The sequence below is a fragment of the Phoca vitulina genome, unplaced genomic scaffold (assembly GCF_004348235.1).
Source record: "Phoca vitulina isolate PV1807 unplaced genomic scaffold, GSC_HSeal_1.0 scaffold71, whole genome shotgun sequence".
Classification (NCBI taxonomy): domain Eukaryota; kingdom Metazoa; phylum Chordata; class Mammalia; order Carnivora; family Phocidae; genus Phoca; species Phoca vitulina.
The window spans coordinates 8,121,864-8,144,312 of record NW_022589774.1 but is presented as its reverse complement, the minus strand read 5'-3'; the positions used below and the strand labels follow the sequence as shown (position 1 = coordinate 8,144,312).

Genomic DNA, 22,449 nt, shown 5'->3' with positions numbered 1-22,449 from the left:
GATCAGCACTATCTCTTTGGGAGCTGGTTGTTCAGCACAGAGGCATCCTCAGTCAGGTTGTGAAAGGGGTGGAGGGAGAGTAATGGCCCTGCAGCAGCCTTAAGAATGTGCCTGGCAGACATGTTAACTACAGGGCACCTAATTTACCAAGTGCCCCAGCTTTGGGCTCTGAAATCCATCACTGCATTTGACAGAGGGAGCAGGGCAGGCACAGTAAGGCAGGCCCACTCCTGGGAGAAATGAAATGCATCTGATGGCTGACTTTGGTCCAAGGGCTTCCCAGCAGCCCTGCTGAGCATCCTTAGATTGGACAGCAGGCTGGGACCCTTGCACCCAACCTTCTTTCCCTCTATCCATCACTCAGGGTCAGATTTGTATGATGCCCTGGTAGCTCTTCCAGCCTTTCCTGGCTCCCTCCCCATTACCTTTCATAGGTATATCCCCTAATAAAGTCCTTGGACATTTAATCCCATCTCAGTGTCTGCTCCTTGGAGGAGCTTTGCACACCACATCTGAGCTTGGCCCTGTGACTTGCTTTAGCCAATGAAACAATAACAAATGGGGCACAAGCAGAAGACAAGATCTGGTCAATGATGATGGGTTCAGTTTGGGACAAGGTAAGTCTGAGATACTATGAAGTGATGAAGTAGAAATGTCCAGTAGTCAGTCAGAGGGAAATGCTGAAACTCAAGAGACAATCCCGGGTTGGAAAACAAATTTGGAGGGCATCAGTATATGGGTGATGGCTGAAGAAAGGGAGGGGAGGAAATCTCTCTGAGAGAGTGTATACCATAAGAAGTGGAAAGGGCCAGGGTTGGGATGAGAAGGCACCTACATTTAAGGAGCAGTCCCTCAGTTCCCATCTGGAGGAGTAACCCAGCCAGAGCTAATCAGAGGCCAAATGACCAAGCAGTGAAAGCACCCGGAAAATACCACGGACACCTGGCTTGCTCCAGATCTCTTCTCAGAAGCCTACTGTAAATGGACAATAAAGCAATGAGCACTACGGTGTTAATGGTTAGTAACAGAAGTCTCCAGAAATATTTGCATTTTAAGTAAGCGTCTCAACCTCATAGTAATTCTGGCTTTGGAGCCAGTCTTGGCTCTACCACCTCCTGTGATCTTGGATTCTGGAGGCTTTTGTTTGCTCCTATAAAACAAGAGTAACAATTCCTGAGCGGCTCAGCCAGTTATGCGTCCAACTCTTAATTTCGGCTCAGGTCATGATCTCAGAGTCAGGCTCCCCACTCAGCACAGAGTCTGCTTGTCCCTCTCCATCTGCTCCTTCCCCCTGTGCCCCACCCTGCTCTCTCTCTCTCTCTCGCTCTCTCGCTCTCTCCTCACTCTCACGTGCTCTCTCTCTCTAATAAATAAATAAAATCTTTTAAAAAATAAAACAAGAATAACAAATCCTATATCCCAAACAGGTGTAAGCTATCCCATGTTTCTTGTACAGCCCTTCATCAATGGCTCTAACAGTGGTTCTCAAACTCTGACATGCATCAGACTCACCTGGAAGGTTTGCCCCAACCCGAGTTCCTGATTCAGGATGTCCAGGATGATAATGATGCTGCTGGTCCAGGAACCACACTTTGGGACAGTGCGTTCTCCCTGAAGGACCTCTACCATGGAGTGAATACCCCATCTACTCCAACAACTGGTCTCATGGCCCTAGAGCTGGGCTGTGGGATTAGAGGTCTAGGTTCTAAGTGCAGGAAGTGTGATAAAGCAACAGCAAGGTGAGGGACAGGGACAGGTACACAGTCTTCTCCCTCAGCTGTCATCCAAGACATCTCAAGGGCTACAAATTGAGTGATTCATACCTGGGTGTTTGAAAAGCCGTGACTCACTGGATGCAGTAGGTGGGCTACATTGACTCAACCCTCAGGGTGGTAGGGAGGGGAGCTGGTCTAGAGAGTCACAGCAACAGTCAGCAGAATGGACTGAGGTCTTCTGGGCACCTGATGAGCCTGGCTCCAGGGCTGGAGGAAGGCAAGGGCTGTAGAAGTGTGGAAAAGGAAGTCTTCCCCCAGTTATGGAGAGCAAGAATAAGCCTATAGCACCTCTTCCCAATTTCAGAGAAGTGAGCCTCTGTGCTGGGTTAAGAAGACCCCAAAAAGCAAGAAAAGCAATATGGGATTTCCTCAGGAAGTGTACTTGCTCAGTATTTCCCATCCCACTTTATCCCTCTCTGCCCTGGTGATGCTCCTCTCTGAGAGCTTCTCCACTCTCCCCAGGGCAATGCGTATAGAAATCTGCCCAGTAATGGCAAGAGTGAAAGGAATATTCTTTTAACAAAGGCCTGCCACAGATAACATCTTATTTTATGTCTTAAAAATCCCCTGTGAACTCCCAATTTCATAAACCTAATTCTTTTTCAACCCACATTTACTACCATGCTAGGTATTGAGATCGCAAATATTAATTAATCACCATGCCTGCCCTCAAGGAATTTTGCCTAATGGGATATAAAATGTGCTGCATTTATTTTATAGTCTACAAAACACTTTCTTGTGCAATGGTACCTGCTCCTCATAAGGGCCATAGAGAATTGGTGATATGGATCTTATTTCATTTTTTTGCCTTTCTGATCTTCACTTAACTATTACCTCCTCAGAAGCCTTCCCTGACATCCCAATCTTAAGAGCTACCCAGTCACCGCCACATCACCCTATGCTAATTTCCTGAGTGACATTTATCAGTCATTTTTTTTTTTACAAATTTACTTGTCTATTTTCTCTCTCTCTCTCTCTCTCTCTCTCTCTCTCTCTCCCTGCGATAGAATATAAATTTCACCGAAGTAGGAGCTTGTGCACTGCTGTATTCCCAGCACCCAAATCACTGCCTGGCCCAGAATGGGTACTCAGGATACATCATTTGCAGAAGGAAGGAGGGTGGGGAGAGAGGGTGGGAAAGGAGAAGGGAAGGAGGGGGACAAGCAGGGAGAGGCTGTTATTTTCCCACTGAGTAACAGAGCTGAGGTTCACATCTGGGGCTTTACTCCCCAGCCCAGACTCCTTCTCCCCCACACACCTTGGGGACGGTTCTGAGCCAGGGTCCAGGTTCTGAGGCTGGCAAGCTGACTTTCCTTGCCTGGGTACAGAGGCAGACGTACCCAGGACTCAGACTTCAGAGCCAAACAGCTCATTAACCCAGAGTCTGAGATGCAACAAAGAGAGAAGCAGGTTGTTGGATATGTTGGATATGTGTTCACCTCTCATTGCAAATCCCTTCACTAAAGAAGGCATGGAACTCTGTCTATACTGAGGATCATTATACTCAAGAAAACATCAGTCAAGAACCAAGTAAGTCAAGGGCGCCTGGGTGGCTCAGTTGGTTAAGCGACTGCCTTCGGCTCAGGTCATGATCCTGGAGTCCCGGGATCGAGTCCCGCATCGGGCTCCCTGCTCAGCGGGGGGTCTGCTTCTCCCTCTGACCCTCCCCCTTCTCATGCTCTCTCTCTCTCAAATAAATACATAAAATCTTTAAAAAAAAAAAAAAAAGAACCAAGTAAGTCAAGAGAGATTACTTTAAGCAGAAATATAAAATGTTCTTCACCACTTTTTAAATTAAGGAAAAAGAATAAAAGTCTTGTTCAGTAAATAGAGAAAACAAACAAAAAAAATTCTATTGTATGACACAGTAAGAGGGAGAGACAAAGAACAAAGAGAGGGGGAGAAAAGGGATGAGACAAAATCATGGAACAGTCATCGCTCTTAAAATGGGAAGGAATCTCAAGCCACCACAGGCTCCAGGCCCCTGCTCTGTAAGATAGGATCCTGGGCCTGTGTATTGATAACACAGCTGAGGCCCGGGGGTTAAGTGGTTTGTCTGTGGTCTACAGCCAGTAAGGACTGGAGTAAGACCAGATCCACGACGTCATGGTTAGATAACATATAATTTGGTAAAAGAAATAAAGACTTCTTCAAAGTACTGTACTGAGAGCTAGAAACCAATTATTTGAGAGTGAACCATGAAAATGAACCATGTCATTTTCATCTTTATTTTCCCACCCCTCCTAGAAAAAGGCCACGTACACACACGGTTCATGAGAAAGGGGGGAACCCCAAAAGATGTATGAGAGAAGCATAAACACACACCACCTCTGCAGTACACAAGAGACAAAGAACTACCTGGACATCGAGTTGCATTTTTGCAACAACAGTGAAACTTCCACCATTAAAAGGTGTCCCCATCGGTGTAGCCCTAGATTCTGTTACCCCGGTTAGAAATTGTATAAAAACCCCTGGGGATGGATTCGCTGCCCTGCCACAGGCTGGGCTGTCTGACCCGAACCCAAGACAGCATCACACCTTCCTCCTGCTGTTCCCCAGTTCTCTGCCCTTCCCCAAGGCCCACGCAGCTGGGGCTGCCAACACTAACCCCACATCAATAATCTAGGGCATTCTCTCTTCACCCCAATCCCAGGCTAGCAGTTTTAGAGGGGAAATTTTTCATTCAAGTGTGATCCATGTAGTTATAGAGGCTCTGTGATTCCACACGATGAATCTTTCCAAATAATACCATATGAACCATATAAATGGAAAGGCCTTTTCCTTGGTAAAGCCCAATTCTGTTCTAGAATCTCATTCACTGCAATTCCTCCACACCCATGCATGTAAGCTGACAGCAGAACCCTTTAGAATCCTCATGTCAGAGATGAAGATGAAACCCCTAGTAGAAGTTTCCCAGGTGATAGTGAGAAAGGCACCACACACCTTTGCTTCCTCCAGGAAGGTGCCTGATGTGCACATAACCAATCCTCTACCAGAACAAATGGTTTTATAATGAGCCTTTTGGTCCCAGATGGCTTTATGGTTTGTCACATGTATATTTCATGCAATGGCCTAGATCCAGGCTCCCCATCACACTGTCAGTGCATTGAGAACAAAGACTGTGCCCCCACCTTTTTTTGTAGACCACTTTCTCCCACTGTCCTATCTCCCATCCCCACTCCTTCTCCAGTGCTTAGCTCATCATTCAGGGCATATTATAGATGTTGATTAGCAGAGTATTGCATTTGCTGCTCTTCTCAATCCTCTGTCACTTACTGGGGATGCAAGGTTAACACAAGGCAGGGCAAAGGCTCTCCCCTTGCCAGATAAGCCACCTCATTCTTCCAGACACAAACTGGGCAGAGGCTGCCCACAGGAGGCCAAGAGCAGTCACTGCTCCTCCCCAGGATGCCTCTTTTGTGGTCCCTCCATCTAACGCCTATCCATCAGCCCCAGGTGCCCCGCTAGCTTCACCAAAAGAGGGGAAGGGAGGAGGGCTCTGCCTAGGATTTGCAGAGCACAGAGCACAAGGCCACCCTGAACTGTGGGATCTTAGACTGCCAAACTGGGACATACCTGGGAAGCATCTGCCCAAACTCCATTTTCGGGCAAGGTAAAAGAGGCCCAGGGAAGTGAATGACTGGCCCAGGGCCACATGGCTACTTAATGGGGCTGAGCCAGCGCTAGAAGTCAAGTCTTCCAGGGCAATGCACTTTTATCTACCTCACCCCACCTGATAATGCCCTCCTTCCCTCTAAGCATGCTGCTGTTCTAGGTCAGGCTGATTATGGTGCTACAGGGTAAAGAGAAATGATGAATAGGTGGAAACAATGTCTGGCATTATCTACTTAATGGCCTATTTTCACCTATATGATAGACAAAGAATCTGAGGGGCCTGGCCAACATACCTCCAGCTATGTACGGTCGCTAATCTACAGAATTATTTCTGGGTAAATATTCCCTTGCTAATCTGTAGGATTACTTCTGGGTAGGCACAGTCTCTCCAAGTCCAGGTCATGGTCAGTCTCTGAAACAACTGGACTCACTCAATGGTGATCCTGATCCTAAGAGAGATAGACTTCAATAACTAAGGTGTAGACAGATACTAAAAACCTGATAGTGACATATGCTCTGCCTTTCCAAGAAAGAATTCTACCACCCCAGGTAATCATGAGTTCATGATTTCCTGGAGTAGGATCCAGGAAAGAGACCCCTACAGTGATGGTCAAAAAGCAGGGCAGGGAATGAGACACAAACTTCATGGAGCCCAAGAAAGGGCCATGCTGACAGAAAGAACAGGGGCAACATGAGTCAAGAACTGGGCAGGATGGACAAGTGGAGTGCCCAACCCACTCCACTCTAGAATTGTCCATCATCCCCACGACCCCAAACAGGTGGGATTAATTCTGTGAGCCAAACACTGACCACATCAACTTCAGCACAACAAAGCACCATTGCACAGAAGGAGTCTGCTAGCCTTGGCTTTGAATCCCAGCTCTGCCCCCTTACTATCTGGGTGAACTTGAGCAAGTTACTAACTTTTCTGAGCTTAAGTTTCCTTATCTATTAAAGGAGGGAACTTACTTAAGAGGGTTGGATAAGGATTAATTATGATAAAGTCTAAAAATTGCTTGGTATCATATCTGGAAAATAATAAACAATCAATGGTAGCTAAATTTTTGAAGCCCTGCAGGGACGTGGCTGTCTGACAGACCCAGGGGCTCCCAGGGGAATGAAGGTATGACTAATAGACACATCCCCTAAGAATCCTCATCACTCCTGCACACAAGCGAGGCAGGAAAAGCCAGGTATTTCCCTGCAATAGGACAATTCTTGAACATCAGTTTCTCAGTTTTAAACCAAGACACACACCTCGCCCCAGCCGCAAGAGAACCAAGGAGGTATGACAGCAGTAATCCAGTAACTCAACTGTGTGACTGCGAGGGTCACTATATATCACACTGCCATCAACACACTTGAATTCCTGGCAGACGGGCCGCCTCCTGGGAGCCCCATGCTCATAAATATGACCGAGAAGCAGAGAGAGGAATAGAAACAGCTCCATGTAAATCACCCTCTGCTTGTAATCCCTGCAGTCAGAGCCCGAAGTCCCCATTCTGGGAATGGGATTTTTGGAGGGACTGGTGGAGCTGGGGAAAGAAGAGTTCATCAAGGGAAAGAGATTTGTATTCAGAGCTGGATTCTCAGAGAGAACCGAAATAAAGTCCGTTTGAGATCTGAGTCAGGAAGAACCATGACAGGAAGGAAGATGCAAGATCCAAATGATATGAAAGTAACATATGTTGCCTTGTGAACTGTCCCTACCTCTGACCATATAGTCACTCTTTGGGCGATCATTCATCCTTGTCTGGACAGCCTCTATTGTCCCTATGTAACTATTACTAATGTCTCTATCCACTCTCAAAAGTGTCCTGGCTTGCACAATAAATTACATGATTACCCATTACTACAAAGTTGTAAAAAACAAACAAACAACAACAGCAATAAAACCTCTTAGCTGGCCAGAGACTTAGCATGTGAAAAAAGAACAGTAGAATGGAATCAAACAGCAAGAAAAGATTGCCTTCTTCTAGGCCCTGGAGATGGCTGCACAATCATACAGGACTTAAACATTTGCAGAAGAGGAACTTCTATGTTTTCCATTAGTAATTCCTCTTGGAACTGTCAACAGGAAGTTTTCCCCTGGTGTCTACCCTAATTTCCAGCTGAGTAAAGAGAGCCCCTCTTCTCTGGCTGTGATGTCAGTGAAGAGAAAACCATGCTTTTTCTTCTTCTTTTTTTTTTTTTAGGCCATGCTTTTATTTAAGCATCACAAACATCCTATCCTTTCAGGAAAACGCTTCTCTGGATTAAGGGGTCCAGGCTCCCTCCATCCAGTCTTTCTTCTAAGGATGAGGCCTCTGTGACATGGGGCAGCTCTGGGCCCCCCAAGAGTAGGTAAGAATCCACCATCACGGCTTCCAAAGGGAAGAGCCAGCGAATCATTACAAGCCCCTAGATGTTGGTCACCAGCCCACTCAGCCTGAATTGCACACCCTGAGCGGCCTCATATTCACATACCCAGTGTGAGGGAACCCCCCCCCTTGGGCAAGTAGACAAACTGCCACCTCTGTCCCCAGGGTTGAGGTGGATGCCTCAATCTTAGGGGTTCGGAAGGCGTAGTGTTTCCCATCATTCTCTCCCAGGCAAGGGCACAAAGCAAAGAGGCACAAAAAACTGGGAGTTCCATCCCAAGAAAAGGATGCACAACCACTCTCACACTGGGAGACCCGAATTCTGTCAAACAGCAAGTCACTCGAAGTAGCCTGGCTTCTTCTCCTCACTGCCTTCCCTGCTCTGGGCCCAGCTGTCAGCCCCCTCCCAGGGTTGGGTCCACTCTCCACCTGCCCGACCCGCGCCTCCAGACACCCAGCATACCATTCCTGGGACGCCTCCAAGGGCGCACGCAGCTTCCGTCACAGAAACTTCGCTGGAAGCTGTCCCTGCTCAGCGAGCCCTCCCCTCGAGGGGTCCCCCGCGCAAAACTGCCGGGTACCAGGGGCTGGCGAACGGGCGGCGGGGCCGGCGAGGCTCGCTAAGACCAGGCGGCCGGCACCTGCGCCGAGCCTGGCGGCGCTCCCGGGCCGCGCGAGCCTCCCTCACCGCGGGCTGGGCCAGCGCGCAACCACGAGCGAGACGCCCGCCCGGGCGCCTGGCAAGGGCACACCACTCCCACCCCGAAATGCCGGACGGCACGGGGCTTTCTCACGCCCGGGAAATCGTCACGGAAGTTGCCAGGAAAGGGCAGCGCTTGGAGAGGCAAAGCTGGCGGAGAGCCGGATTCCGAGGAGGTCTGGGCAAACTAGGAATCCCCGCCGTCCATCATCCCCCAACAGGTAGCAGCGCCGGGACCGAGGCGCGGCGCCCGCCGCCGGGGAGGACAGCGCAGCGCGGCGGGCAGCAGCGGGCGCCGGCGCGGACCACGGTTCCGGCGGCGGCCAGACCCCGGGCTTACCTGGAATTCACGCAGGGTCCCGCGCTCGGCTGAATGGGGAGGGCGTGCTAGGATTCCCGAGACATCCCTGAATTATTTTAAAAGAGCAAAAGGGTGGGGGGAGGGGAACGGAGAGAGACGGGAGGAAAGATGGTGAGATTGCAGGGGGACGAAGGAGCCACCCGAAGAAGGAAGGGGGAAGGAAGGCAGGAGGAGATAAGGGGGAGAAACAGAAAATAAAATAAATAAAACAGAAGGAAGACAGTTAAAAGGGAAAAAATCTGCCTCCTGCCCACACAGTGGAAAAGAAATTTCTGACAGTCAGCAAGACAACTCGCACACATGCCCCCCCGCCCCCCCCCGAGAGGGCAGACGGGGGAATAACAAAGGAGCAGGGCGGCCGGGAGCCGGCTCCTGAGGAAGCGGCGGCGGTCCCGGCACCGGCAGCGCGCGCCGGTCGGCCAAGGAGCGGGCGGGCAGGCGCGGGGACTGCACGGCGGCGGGCGCGCGCACTCCCGGGGCTGCGGGCGGGGCGGGGCGGGGCCGGCGGGGCGGGGCGGGGCGGGGCGGGGGCAGCCGGGCCTGGGGTAGTGACGCGGGGCTCAGGGTAGTAAACAGCCTGGGGGCGAGAAATTCAGGTCAGGGTTCCGGCGGAAAAGTTCAGCGACCTCGAAATTCCCCAAGCGATTCCACTCCAGAACACTGTCCCGGTTTGTGGGCGGGAGCGACACCTCCCGAGGTCCTGCTCGGGCGCCTCACCCAGGCTCCGGGCTCCAGGGTGTCAGCCGCTGGCCTCGCCGTCGGGCAAGGGGGAGCAGTGATACGAGAGCATGATTATATCTAAAGAGAAACAAGCGAATTGGGGGCTTTAAGGAGTAAGGGAGAGAGGGAAGTGGTGGAGGGGACCAGTCCCTGAGCCAGATGCTGCCCAAGGACAGGGGGCCCCAGCCACGGTGGGGAGTCTCTCTGCTGCCTCTGGAAGGACCTAGAGGTTCTCTGCGGGTCCTGCTAGGGGCCAGGTGTGGGCTCTAAGGGAGACCCTGTTCCCTGGCGGGCACTTAAGGAACACAAAATAAACAGCCCTCAAAACCGTGTCAAACTGTCGTTTTGAAGGCTTTCTCTCAAGAGGGCTCCCTCTTCCCCCATTTCTCTGGCTCTTTGCATATCTTTCCTCAAGAATCACAGAAATGCCTCCCAGAGCCACTGCTGGTAAAGACCTTGGGCTCCACCAGCTCATCTCTTCAGTCCAAGTAGGTCCCCAGAGGGGCTTTGGCAGTTCCCAAAAGCAGATGCCCACCCTCCACCAAAAGCTCAGAATCAGAGCACAGAAGGGCCCCAGAGAGAGAAGAGGAGGCAGTAGGATTGAGGAAGAACCAGGGGAGGAGGAGGAGGAGAAAGGGGAGGGTTCTCTCCCTCACTGCTCTTGTTCCTTAGGCCTGGCCTTGGCACAGATGGGGCAAGTCCTCTGAAGGCTTGGTTTGGGGGTTGCCAAAGTTGAATGAGGACAGGCAGCCATTCCCACTTAACTATGGATCTTCCCGTGTCTGAGAGCAGGGATTCTATTTAGTCAACTTTGCACCCTGTACACCCACCCCCTCAAGGGCCTGGCACATCTTAGAAGACTTCACTGAAGGGAACTCAATAGCTGCAAGGCAGATGATTCCTGTCCCTCTCCTCTCATTTTAGGGTAGGGGAAGGAAGTGAAGACCAAGGGCTGGACCACCTCCTTGGCAATTCTCACTCCCTCCCTTCCTCCCCCTCTGAAGGTCTGTTTGGGAGGGTCACTCTGTGAGGACCCAGGACTTTGACCCCAGGTTCAGGTAAGTACTGAAAAGGAAGTGAGTCTGGTCTCTAAGAACTAGACTTTTAGAAAGCCAGGAATTTAGCTCTGACATTAAAAACTTCTCATGCTGGGCATTAGGAAAAAAAAAAACAATCAGGGCAACATATCAGTTGTTCTGAGGCTGATAGATTTTGAAAAAGTCTTACACATCTAGTTTCCCCTATTAAATATTTTATTTGGGGGGCACCTGCATGGCTCAGTGGGTTAAGCCTCTGACTCTTGATTTCAGTTCAGTTCTTGATCTCAAGGTTGTGAGATCAAGCCCCACCTTGGGCTCCACTCTCACTGGGGAGTCTGCTTGAGATTCTCTCCCTCTCCCTCTGCCCCTCCACTCGTGTGCTCTCTCTCTCTCTCTCTCTCACTCTCTCTCCCTCAAATAAATAAATCTTTAAAAACAAACAAAAACAACACCAAAAAAAATTTTTTTATTTTCTTTTTCAGTTCAAGCATCAGAGTGCAGTGGGAGCCCCTCTTGTGGAGGAGATCTTGGGCCCTGCACAAAGGGAGGTCAGAATCCTAGGGCCTGGGGAGTCAGCAGCCCTCCTCTCAAGGGAGAAAAAACACAAAGTGGAGAGGAAATAAACCTCAGAATAAACCTCTAGGAAATAAACCTCAGAATCTACTGAACCTGTTAAAGGGAAGGAGAATGACTCCATTAACCCCAAAATGCACTCCTCGTGCCCCCCCACTCCACCCCAGCATACAGAGAGGGCAGTTACCAGCCATTGAGGCCCTTCTTCCATCAGTCCATAAGCAGGAGCATTGACACTACAATGTTTGGGTTTCTTTTTGTAATGAAAAAGTTTAAAGAGCTAGGATACCAGAAGGCTGATGGTTTTCCTGGCTTGGAATCTCCTTAAGAGAAGAGCATCCATACTCACCCCCCCTCTCCATCATCAAAACAAAAAACAATTGTGCCCACAAACAAGATTCTCCTTGATGGCCCATTCATACTATTGGGATAAGGCCATGCCCACCAGCTGGATGGTTCCATGACAGATTTACTTAACCTATCCAAGGAGGCATCACAAATCCAGATGCCCAAGTACAACCCCTTGGACACACCTGTCATTTTATTTCTTGCCTCTCTGGCTACAAGTAACAACTAATTAGAACAATATGGTGTCATTTCAGACATAACAAAAATATTGGCTTTTGTTCTTATCCCATTTGAATGAGTGGTGGCTGTTGCCCGGCGCCTTTGGCTCTAGGCAGAGCAGGTTGGGGAAGTAGTCTGGGATGCAGGGGTTCAGTTCAGCACACAGAGCCTGTATCCCTCTGACCCCTCACCCCAGCAGATGCACCTCCTCCCCGCTCCAAGCCTCTGTGACAGCCAGCAGGGGGAAAGGGTTCAGTGCTCAAGACACACTGTCCTCTCTCCGAGCCACGCCAGCAAGAGAGCACCAAGGACAGCCCTGGGCACAAACCTATGCCCCATACTGCGCCCCCTAACGGTACTTCACACTGGGGCCTTGGCTTCAAAGACAAGACCCTGGTTTAATAATTTAGCCTGCTTGAATGCCATTTAGTAGCCGTGGCAACCAGTTCCCTGACATCTAGTTGTAGGCAGGATGTGGTTAGAAGGAAAAAGAGAGGGAGAGAGGAAGGTAAACGAGAAAGGAAAAGAAAGAAATCCAGCTCAGATTTCATCTAAACTTTCCCTGCATTCACTCTGGTAATCCTGACAGTGTGACACCAGTGAATATCGTCTCTCTGTGCCTCTCCCTAACTCTCTTACCTCCATCTCTGACTTCCCTTTCCCCCATCTTATCCCTCTCTAGCTCTTCCTCTCTCAAACCTACTGGAAGCTGAGATCTAGGTTCCTGACTCAGCATTCAGACTAAATACCTTCATGACTCTGGCAAATGACTTTCTTTGCCTCAGGTTCCATATCTGTAAAATGAGGGGCTTGTGGACATTCACTATGGTTCCTTTCAGCTCTAACAAACCATGAGGCTCTGGGCCTCCCTCTGTCTCTGTCATCTGTCCACCTATCAGCCTTTCCTCTCTGTCTACCTGTCTCTGTTTCTCTATCTCTTTGCCTCTTTGTTTCCTATGCCTCTTTCTCTCTCTCCCTCCCCCCCCCATTTTTCTCTCCCATGAATACCATTTGCCATGAGGTTTCACCTGTGAAGCAGTTATTTTTTTAATAAATATTTCATTTCATTTCCTCTTGCTTGACAGTGTACCATCACCCCCCTTTGCCCAGCTAACTTCCCCCATCCTTTGGGTGGCAGATCAGACATCAGTTTCTCTAAGAAAACTCCCTGCCCCCTTTATCCATGCTCTGGGTTAGCCCCTATTGTACCCCAGCTCACTGCTGGCTGGTAGGCTGCTACCTCTATACAGGTGAGCTCACTAAGGGTCAAATAGTGCCTCCTTCATTGCTGTATCCCCAGTTGCTGCTACTTGGAAGGCATTTAACAAGTAGTGTTTGGAAGACAGGATAAAAAACCTCAAACCACAGGTGTCTGAATCACTGCCTATGAGAGACTCAACATACACCCCATAAAGGGCACAGGGTAAGGAAGCCAGAGGGGGAGCCCATTCAAGCCCCAGCCTCCCCTGCACTACCATGGATGGGGTGAAGGAGACCTCCTTCCCAAACTGTTTTGATGAGGTGGTGAGCCTACAGCAATGGGCTCTTTCAGTCATTTTGGTGGGGATGCTCTATTATGGAAACAGCTCCTGGAGGGCCTGAAATGGGCTCCGGCAGGAGTGGGGAAAGGGAACAATGCCAAGTGGGTGGTTCCCTTTGGCCCATCTCTGAGGGTGCTATGTGCCACCATTTGGGCAAACTCAACAAGTAACTAAACTCATGCAGGAATAGAAGTGAAGTTCCCTCCAAGGTGTCAGAGCTTCGGGCAACTGCCTGACATCAAATGTCTTGTAGCCTTTTAGCGTGACTCCTTCTGGGAGCAGGGCCATGAGGAAAGCAGACGGAGGCTGAGATGATGCTGCCAGAGGCACATGGGCCACGGGCTGAGGAGTCAGGGAGGAGATGGGCAGTGTTTCAGGCCCCTGCTGGGAGATGCCAGTGTGGATTTCTGTCATCCAGGAAGTGGCTATTTTCAAAGGAGAAAAGAAAATATCCTTTTGATAGTCATTTCTTGATGGACAAACAAGACCTCCCCACTTGGGAACCCTTAGCTGTCAACGTGAATGAGAGGCAAGAATTCAGAAAACAAGGGTTTCTTCTCAAGGCTCCCTAGTGAATTCTCTTTCGGTCATACATTACGTAAAGAAGAAGGGACAGAGCTGATAAACACACAAACATTCAAGCTCTCACACTTGTGTGCCCAGAGCTCCATTAGGTTGAGACAGCCTCAGGCATGGGGGCTAGGCTTTGCACAGTGTGCCGTCCTCATTCACAACTCAGAAACCCAGGCATGCCTAGCTGAAGCCCCAGCCTTCATATCGCCTTTCCCCCAAATAATCCCTAATCCAGATGGAGCTGCCTTACCCTCAAAGATCTGCCAAGTGACACACAATCTTCTTGATATCATGCACATACTGAATGACACATTTCATTAGCAGACTTCCATGAGTTATCCTCACCACCCCCTCCCCAAGTGCCACATTCTCATACTCCTCTTGCCATAAGCAGGCTAGCCCCAGCTTCAGAAAAAGGGGAAGGTTTAAAGTAGAAAGAGCAGAAAGCTAGAAGAGAATAAAGAAAAGGCCAACACATACCCTGGAAAAACAAAAAGACACTGTTTCCCAAACCTGAATTTGCATCCACACTAGATTGTTTGATCCAATATGGATCCACACTGAGTTTTCCCATCCTGGGGGGGAATAATACCTCCCAGCTGGTGAAAAATCCACCTCCTGTACACTTTTGTGCAATAGAAATCTGATATGGGAAAAATAAGTTAAAAACCTTCCTGTATGCCCAAAGCATGCCGCTACAGCACCCTCCACAAAATTGAAAATGCACGTCCTCTCACCAGCTCCAAGTGCACCACCCAAACATTAGGACAAACCTACGCTCTTTCACCACCCGAGAGCAGAACCGGAAAGCATGTGGCAGCAAACGCCCATGATAATTCCATTTGATACACACACACAAACTGTCAAGGCATCACACAAACACACCCCACATACAGAATAAGTAAAACATGAGCACATGCATACATAGTCATATGTATACACTGCCCTCCCGGGGTGTGTGTGTGTGTGTGTGTGTGTGTGTGTTCTGCTTGGAGACTGGTGATGCTTTGGCTTATGAGGTTTCCATGGTTACCTTCTGTGGAGGGAACTGGGGTAATTGAACTCTTGGGGTTCACCATTCAATAGATGCAGCTTGCTCACTCCTGCATCCTCCCTTGCTTACTGGTTTGCTGTGTCTGCATTTCAGCACCATCCCCGTTTAGTTAGTTTCAAGTAAAATACATTGTAACAGAGTCAAACCTTCTTGGGGCTCTGGCTTTACCTCCCAAGGAGGGTATTGAAAACTCTGACTTTCAAAATATAGGTTACCCTGGGAAAGTCTCAGACTAAGTAGTGTCTAGGGGCAGCCAAGGTCATATACACCCACCGTTTCTACTCTATGCAAGAAAGACAACCACTCCAGAATGGGTGAGAAAAGCCATATTTACTAATTCATAAAAAAACTCTAAGAGAGGGGCCCCTGGGGGGCTCAGTCGTTAAGAGTCTGCCTTCAGCTCAGGTCATGATCCACAGTCCTGGGATCGAGCCCCCCATCAGGCTCCCTGCTCAGTGGAGAGCCTGCTTCTCCCTCTCCCACTCCCCCTGCTTGTGTTCCCTCTCTCGTGGTGTCTCTCTCTGTCAAATAAATAAATAAAATCTTTAAAAAAAAATAAAAAATTGGAATGCCAGTTTATTAATTTATACGGGAGGCTGTCTTTTCTGGGGCCTGGAGAAATGTATACAAATTCTGTAGTTGGCATACCTCCTTCTTGCTATCAGTGTATCTGCAAGACCAAATTAGTCATCAGAGGCTGCTTGGTGAGCACAGAATCATAACAAAGGAAGGACAGTGTTGGTACATTTAATCTAGGCCATGGAATATCCTAATAAGTAACCCCATCCAAAAATGGAGCTTGATTCTAGGGACTAACTATTGGTATAGTGTTGCCTATCTTAGGGGCTAACCGTCTAACCAAATCAGTATTATCTTGACTAAAAAATTTTTAAAAATCAATTTAAGAAATAAAGCATAAGATTTAAGCATAAAGACACCTCGAGTTCTAAAGCTAGGACAAATATCTTGTCACCTTTATCAAATCCTACTGATTCTACCTCTTAAATGTCTCTGGAATCCAAGTCCTCTGTCATGTCTGAGGCCAGGCCACCATCATTTTGCCTAGACAACTCCACCAGCCTCTTCCTGGTGTCCCTGCCATCCTTCTGTCCCCTCTACTTCATTCTAGACCACACTGCGCCCTGCACCCCCAGACTGATTTTTTAAATCACAGTCTGGATTACACACTTGCTTAAAATCCTCCAAGTTACGAATGGATGAAGAAAATGTGGTATACACATACAATGGAATATTATTCAACCTTAAAAAATAGAAATAAAGCATAATGCTTTATATAGACATATCACATTATTATTATTGTTGTTATTGTTATTATTATATGTTTATAATAATAAGCGTGGGTAGTGCCATACAGGTGGAAACATATTGAAATAGTCCGCAGAAACTTAGATTCTCATCACAGTTTTGCCATCCAATTACCGTAGGACACTGGGAAACTGACTATGGCACTCTGGCCCTTGGTTTTCTCATGTGTAATGTGACTGAGTTGAACCAGTTGAGCATCAAAGACAAGATTACTTGAGTCTATGGGCAGAATGGACAATAAGTGTTGGGATTTCAGAGGAGGGAGAAATCAGTGAGGTTTATTCACAAGGTGGATGGGGAGAAAAAGCACAGGGAATAAAACAAAGCCAATAGCACTCCTAGCAAAACAATTTAAAGAGTATCTCCTGTTGGGTCAGGAGGCAAATTAATGAGTGCAGAATGTCCAAAAACTACTGAGACAAGAATGACAACAATGTAACTATAGTTGCTGATCTGGAGGCAGCCTGCTCAGAAAATTCCTTGGACTCACCAAGCCTTTCAGATTAAAAAAGTCAAGTTGACAGTGTACAGGATGAGAATAAAATGCTGCTCTTTTTCAGTGCTGTGTACTTACTTTATTGATGTTAAATTTTAATTTCAATTAAAGTGTCAGGATCATGGCCCAAGATTTAATTTCATGAAATCCCTGAACTGTCGAAATGGCCACATTTACTTCCTTGATAATTCTCATCTTGGCTTTAAGCTCCTCACCTTAAGTTGAAACCTTCAGATACAAAGGTCCATTATTTACTTATTTATTTTAAAGCTTCACTCCTAATATCCTGCACTGCATACTCAGTCCCCTGAACTGGTAAAATTGCCCTGTCCTTCCTGCTGCGTTCTCAGCATGGTTTTAAGGCCACTTACTGTGAAATTTACTGACATTTTTTTTCTGCCTGCAAGCCCAGAGCTCTGAGCTGTCAAAATTGGTTCTTGGTTTCAGGCTTAATTCAACTCTACATTGACAACATATCCTATGCTAGACACTGCTAGGTGGACCCATCGTTTAGTAAATATGACCCAGCCCTCAAAATTATTACAGACTAGAAGAAAAAACAGGATTTATACAGATGAAATTATGAGAAGACAACACAAAGGCAATCTAGTCCACAGATATTCCTTTCTTTAAGAGACTTGAAAAAGAATGAGATTGGTGACAGTTAGAAAAGGCTTTATGAAAAAAAAAAAAAAAGTGGGACATGGAAGAGACCATAATACAGCATGAATGTCATACAAAACGCAGAAAATATGTGCCAATCCAGTGACTGCATTTCTCGAGATTCAAGAAATGGAGCCCCATCCCTGCTCCCCTTTCCCTGTGCTTTTGTAGACACAATATTCCTGGATGGAGGCAAGGTGGCCCTCTCACCGTCAGACTGAGGAGCATCCTCATACATGGGAGATTTAAAGAGATATGGTTCGTATTGATTCTACACCTGCTCTGCAAACCGGGATGCTTGCTGCGCACAGCCCTGCAAGCTTGGAGGCAGGAGGTGTGACACCTGATATTGTCCCGATTCCATCTAGCTCCATGGCTATCAAAGGCCACTGTGAGGCCCAGAGCATAAGGGTCAGGAAATACTTCCTTCAGAGACTTGTTAAATGGTGAACAGCCTCAACTCAGAGAAGGCAGGCTTTGCCATAGATGGAGTGGAGAAATCACTGTTGAGAGACTCTTATGACAAAAATTACCCCCACTGGGCCTGCCCCAGGCTAGATTCCCTTTGGGAACCTTTTCAAGTACTAAAAGAAGTACTATTTCTGGTATGGAGGAGTAAACACTTATCAAGCCAAGTAACAGCTATAAACCACAACAAAAATTCAGGGAACTCTGAAGACTGAAGAAAGGCAGGCCTACTTAGAGATGAGTAAAAACTGGAGCAAGTAACCAGTATGAAATGAGTTCCCTGCTTACTGTGGCCTTGCCCTGAGGGAAACCACAGCTGCAGTACTACTGGTGTGGGCTGGCTTAAATTCTGGAAGCAGGCCCACCATCTTTCTGACCACTGGAACCATGCAAAGGTGCCAGGACAACCAGGGCTGCCAGAAAGTAAGGGGGAACCTCAAAAAAGAGAGAGCAAGAAAAGGAGAACCTCAAATGCTATGTACAAACCCAGCCCAAGTCTCTGGCTAATCCTTGAGCCATGCAAATGTAGAACAAACTGAAAGTACGTTGTAATTATGGCTTATAGAGCTGAGGTAAGATCTGAACCACCACACAGCATAGGCATGATAGCTGGCAATCTGAGTCTAAACCAAGTTAATTGTCTGCTAAAACAAAATGTCAGCACTCCTTGGAGAAATATAACAGAATGCAGAGTTTCTGCAATATAACATTCACAATGTCCAGGATACAGTCCCAAATTATTCAACAAAGGAAGACTCAGGAAAATGTGACCCATTCTCAAAGAAAAAGGTAATCAACATATGCCAACCCTAAGATGATCCAGATGTTAGAATTCAAAGACTTTAAAGCAACAGTATAAATATGCTCAGGCAGGTAAAGGAAATACACTTGTAATGAATTAAAAAGTACAAAATCTCTGCAATGAAGTAGACATGATTCTGTGTGTAAAAAAAGTCTCAGGAAACTACAAAACACTTCCTAGAACTAATAAATAAATTATAGCAAGGCTGCAGGTTACAAGGTCAATTTACAAAAATTAATTCCACTTTTATACACTAGAGACAAACAACTAGAAATGAAAATTTTTAAACATTAAGTATATATTAATTGGTAAATCTAAGACTAAATTATAGTTATAAAGGAGAGTATGTAAGATACATAAGACAATATGTTTGAGTTGTATGTTTTGACAATCCCTGTGCAGTACAACCATTAAAAAGCAAAGGGAGACTGGAAAGAATATGTGAAAATATTCTCAGCTCACTGGGAATTAATTGGGACTAAAGGAAGCTACTTCAAAATAGATTCAGTGGAAGGAAAGGGAGGGAAAAGAAGAAATTATTAGGTAATTTCGATGTTGACCCAATAGACATAAAAAGAAACCAAGAGACAAAAATCCCAAATCTAGCATCTTACAAATAACGAAACACCAAAGGCTTCTCTGCGAAATTTAGAAACAAAACAAACACTATCTCTTCCTATATTTCACACTGTCTTGGAACTAATGTAATTAGACAAGAGAAAGCATCTAGAGGAATAAGAATTGGAACAAAAGAGGTAAAACTCTCTATTTACATATGATATGATCTCAGAAATTGAGAAGAATCCCTGAGAAAAATAATACAAATAATAAGAAAATTTAGTAAAGTAGCAGAGAGTAAAATTATCATAAACCAAAAGACCTAGTTAGAAGGCTAATGGAAGAGAAAACCCCTTTCACTGTAGCAAAAATAAAATAAAATGCCTACGCATACACCTACAAGAAATGCCCAAAATCCATATGAGGAAAACTATAAAACATTCAGAAAGAAACAAAAGTAGGCTTGAACAAATGAAATGAGATACTATGTGCGGAGATAGGAAGACTCAGCATCCCAAAGATGTCAGCTTTTTATAAGATATTTTGTAAGTGTAATGCAATCTCAATTTTTAAAAATGTCATCAGATAATTCTCTTTTGAGTTAGACAAGTTGATTATGAGGTTCATTTAGAAAAACAAACAAGCAAGAATCACCAGGAAAAAATCTTAAATGAAGAGCAATGACTTCATTTAAGCAAAGGGGGTAAGGGGAATAGTCTGGTCAGAATTCAACCCTATTATAAACCTCTATAATAAAATATTTTGAGCATCGAACAATGTATAGAATTGTTGAATCATTATACTGCACATCTGAAAGTAATATAACACTGCATGTTAATTAGAAAAAGTAAATAAATATGTATCACAAATTTAAAAATATATATATTTGGTGTTGTTATATGAACAGAAAATAAAATCTGGAAAATGACCCAGATATGAACATTTCATATATGACATGGGCATTTAGTATATGGTAATCACAGCATCTCACATCAGTGGAGAAAACATAGTATAAGGGACTGTGTAACAACATAGGAAAAGATAAGATCGGATCTATTGCTCATACTGCATTCCAGAATAAATTTCAATAAATTTCAGAGATTTAAACATCTAAAATTAAATCATACAAGTATTTGAAAAAAAAAAAATAGGTGAATTTCTCTACACTCTTAAAGTAGGGAATATCTTTTTAACTGTGACTTAAAACCCCAAAGCAATAAAAATATTGATCAATTTTATTACATAAAAAATTTTTTTAAGCTGTCACATGAAAAAAAACAAACAAAAAACAAACCTAAGAACAAAGACAAATGAAAAACAGGAAAAACTATTAGTAACTTATTCATTAAGAAACGGTTAAAAAAAAGGGTTAATATCGGGGTGCCTGGGTGGCTCAGTCGTTAAGCGTCTGTTTTTGGCTCAGGTCATGATCCCAGGGTCCTGGGATCGAGCCCCGCATCCGGCTCCCTGCTCGGCGGGAAGCCTGCTTCTCCCTCTCCCACTCCCCCTGCTTGTGTTCCTGCTCTCGCTATCTCTCTCTCTGTCAAATAAATAAAACCTTAAAAAAAAAAAAGGGTTAATATCCTTAGTATAGTGAGAGACCTTCGAAAAACAGAGAAGAAAGAGGCCAGCAACACTTTTAAAAATGTAATATGCGTTAAAGATATAAACTGAGAATTCATAGGAAAAAATGCAAATGGCTCCTAAGCACATGAAAATATCTTCACCCTCACTCATAATAACACCCAAGCAAAACTACACTGAGATACCATCTCTCACCAATCAGATAGGTAAAAATCTAAAGTTTGACATCATCTTCTGTTGAAAAACTGGTGGGAAGGCAAAATAATATAACCCGTATGGGGAAGAATTTGACAATATCTGGGGCGCCTGGGTGGTGCAGTCCGTTGAGCGACTGACTCTTTATTTCCGCTCAGGTCATGATGTTGGAGTCGCGGGATTGAGCCCTGAGTTGGGCTCCATGCTCAGCGGGGAGTCCATTTAAGATTCTCTCTCTCTCCCTCCCTCTGCTCCTCCCCCCATGTGCTCGCTCTCTCTCTCTAAAATAAATAAATAAATCTTAAAAAAAAAAAAAAAGAGGATCTCAGGATTGTGAGATCAAGCCCTACCTCCACTTCTGTGCTGGGAGTGGTGGGAGTGGAATCAGCTTAAGATTCTCTTTCTCCCTCTCCCTCTGCCCCTCCCCATGCTCATGCATGCTCTCTCATGCTCTAGGAAAAAAAAAAAAGAAGAAGTAGTTCAGGGAGTTATATGCCATATGCGTGTTAGCATTGTAACTGTAATTAGTTTATCTGAGAGTCTTGTGGGTCCTATTATCAGCTATCAGAGGGGTAGACCGGGTAAGAGTCCCTTCGCCCCATCAAAACTTCTCCATACCTCACACTGTTCCCTCAGAACACCAATGTCATGGTGCCTGTACATGGATCAATCAATCCTTCCAATATGCTAAATCTTTCTGCATCTCTCTCTTCTCTATCAGCAGCTCACACTCTTCTAACAAACCTGCTCCACAAGTAAAACTGCTGAGAGAAAGTGAAACCCAGAATTTATATATAAACAGTCTAGGATCTGAGGATGTTCTCTGAACTTCACAAAGATATAGTAAATTACAAAGAAAAACCCAGTTCCTCCTCTGGGAGGAGAATCCCATTTTTTCCCGGGATGCAAAACTGAAACTCAGGGAACCCCAAGTGAAGATCAAGCATCAGGGTAGGAAAGGCAAACAGAAAGAAAAGGGAAGTGAAGAAGCAAAATCTAAAAGTATTGCTGACCAAGGAAATAGGGGGAGACCCTTGGAAGGAAGAGAAACACAGAGCCAGGGGATGATGCCCTGAATCCATTCTCCTCATGCAAATCTGTCTTGATCCAGAGAACTAGCTTCCAAATAATTTTCCCATTACATTTCTCAGGTGGCTGCTCAGTGATCAGAAGGAGGAATGGGTTCGGTGGTTTCATTTTAGATGTGCTTATCTGGCTGTCATTATACTCTGATTCAGAACAGAGTGCATCTCTCCGTTCACTGCCCTATCATCACCCGCAGACCCAGCAGGAGCAGACATGTGATGTGTAGGTCCAGCCCCATCTGGTCGTGGGCAGTGCCTGGAGAAGCACATCCCCCACACTGAGTCCAAGTCTCAAGTACGGGGGCCACTCTCACAACACTGACCGATAGGCTGCACATGCTCATTGCTGGGACGGTGGGGGAGAGGTCAAAGCCATCCTTGGGTTCATAAGGA

At 46.2% G+C, this 22,449-nt stretch overlaps 1 protein-coding gene across 4 annotated transcripts in view; it reads right to left on the bottom strand.

The window, feature by feature from the left end:
• Positions 1 to 8,953, bottom strand: part of CACNA1E (calcium voltage-gated channel subunit alpha1 E) — a 493,636-nt gene extending 484,683 nt beyond the window's left edge. For 2 of the 4 annotated variants that reach the window (XM_032393033.1, XM_032393035.1), the window contains exon 1: positions 8,791 to 8,953. The gene's annotated coding sequence lies outside the window, so the exon portion shown is untranslated. The remainder of the gene's footprint in view (positions 1 to 8,790) is intronic. The other 2 variants (XM_032393036.1, XM_032393037.1) reach the window with 1 other exon arrangement.
• Positions 8,954 to 22,449: the final 13,496 nt, after the last annotated feature.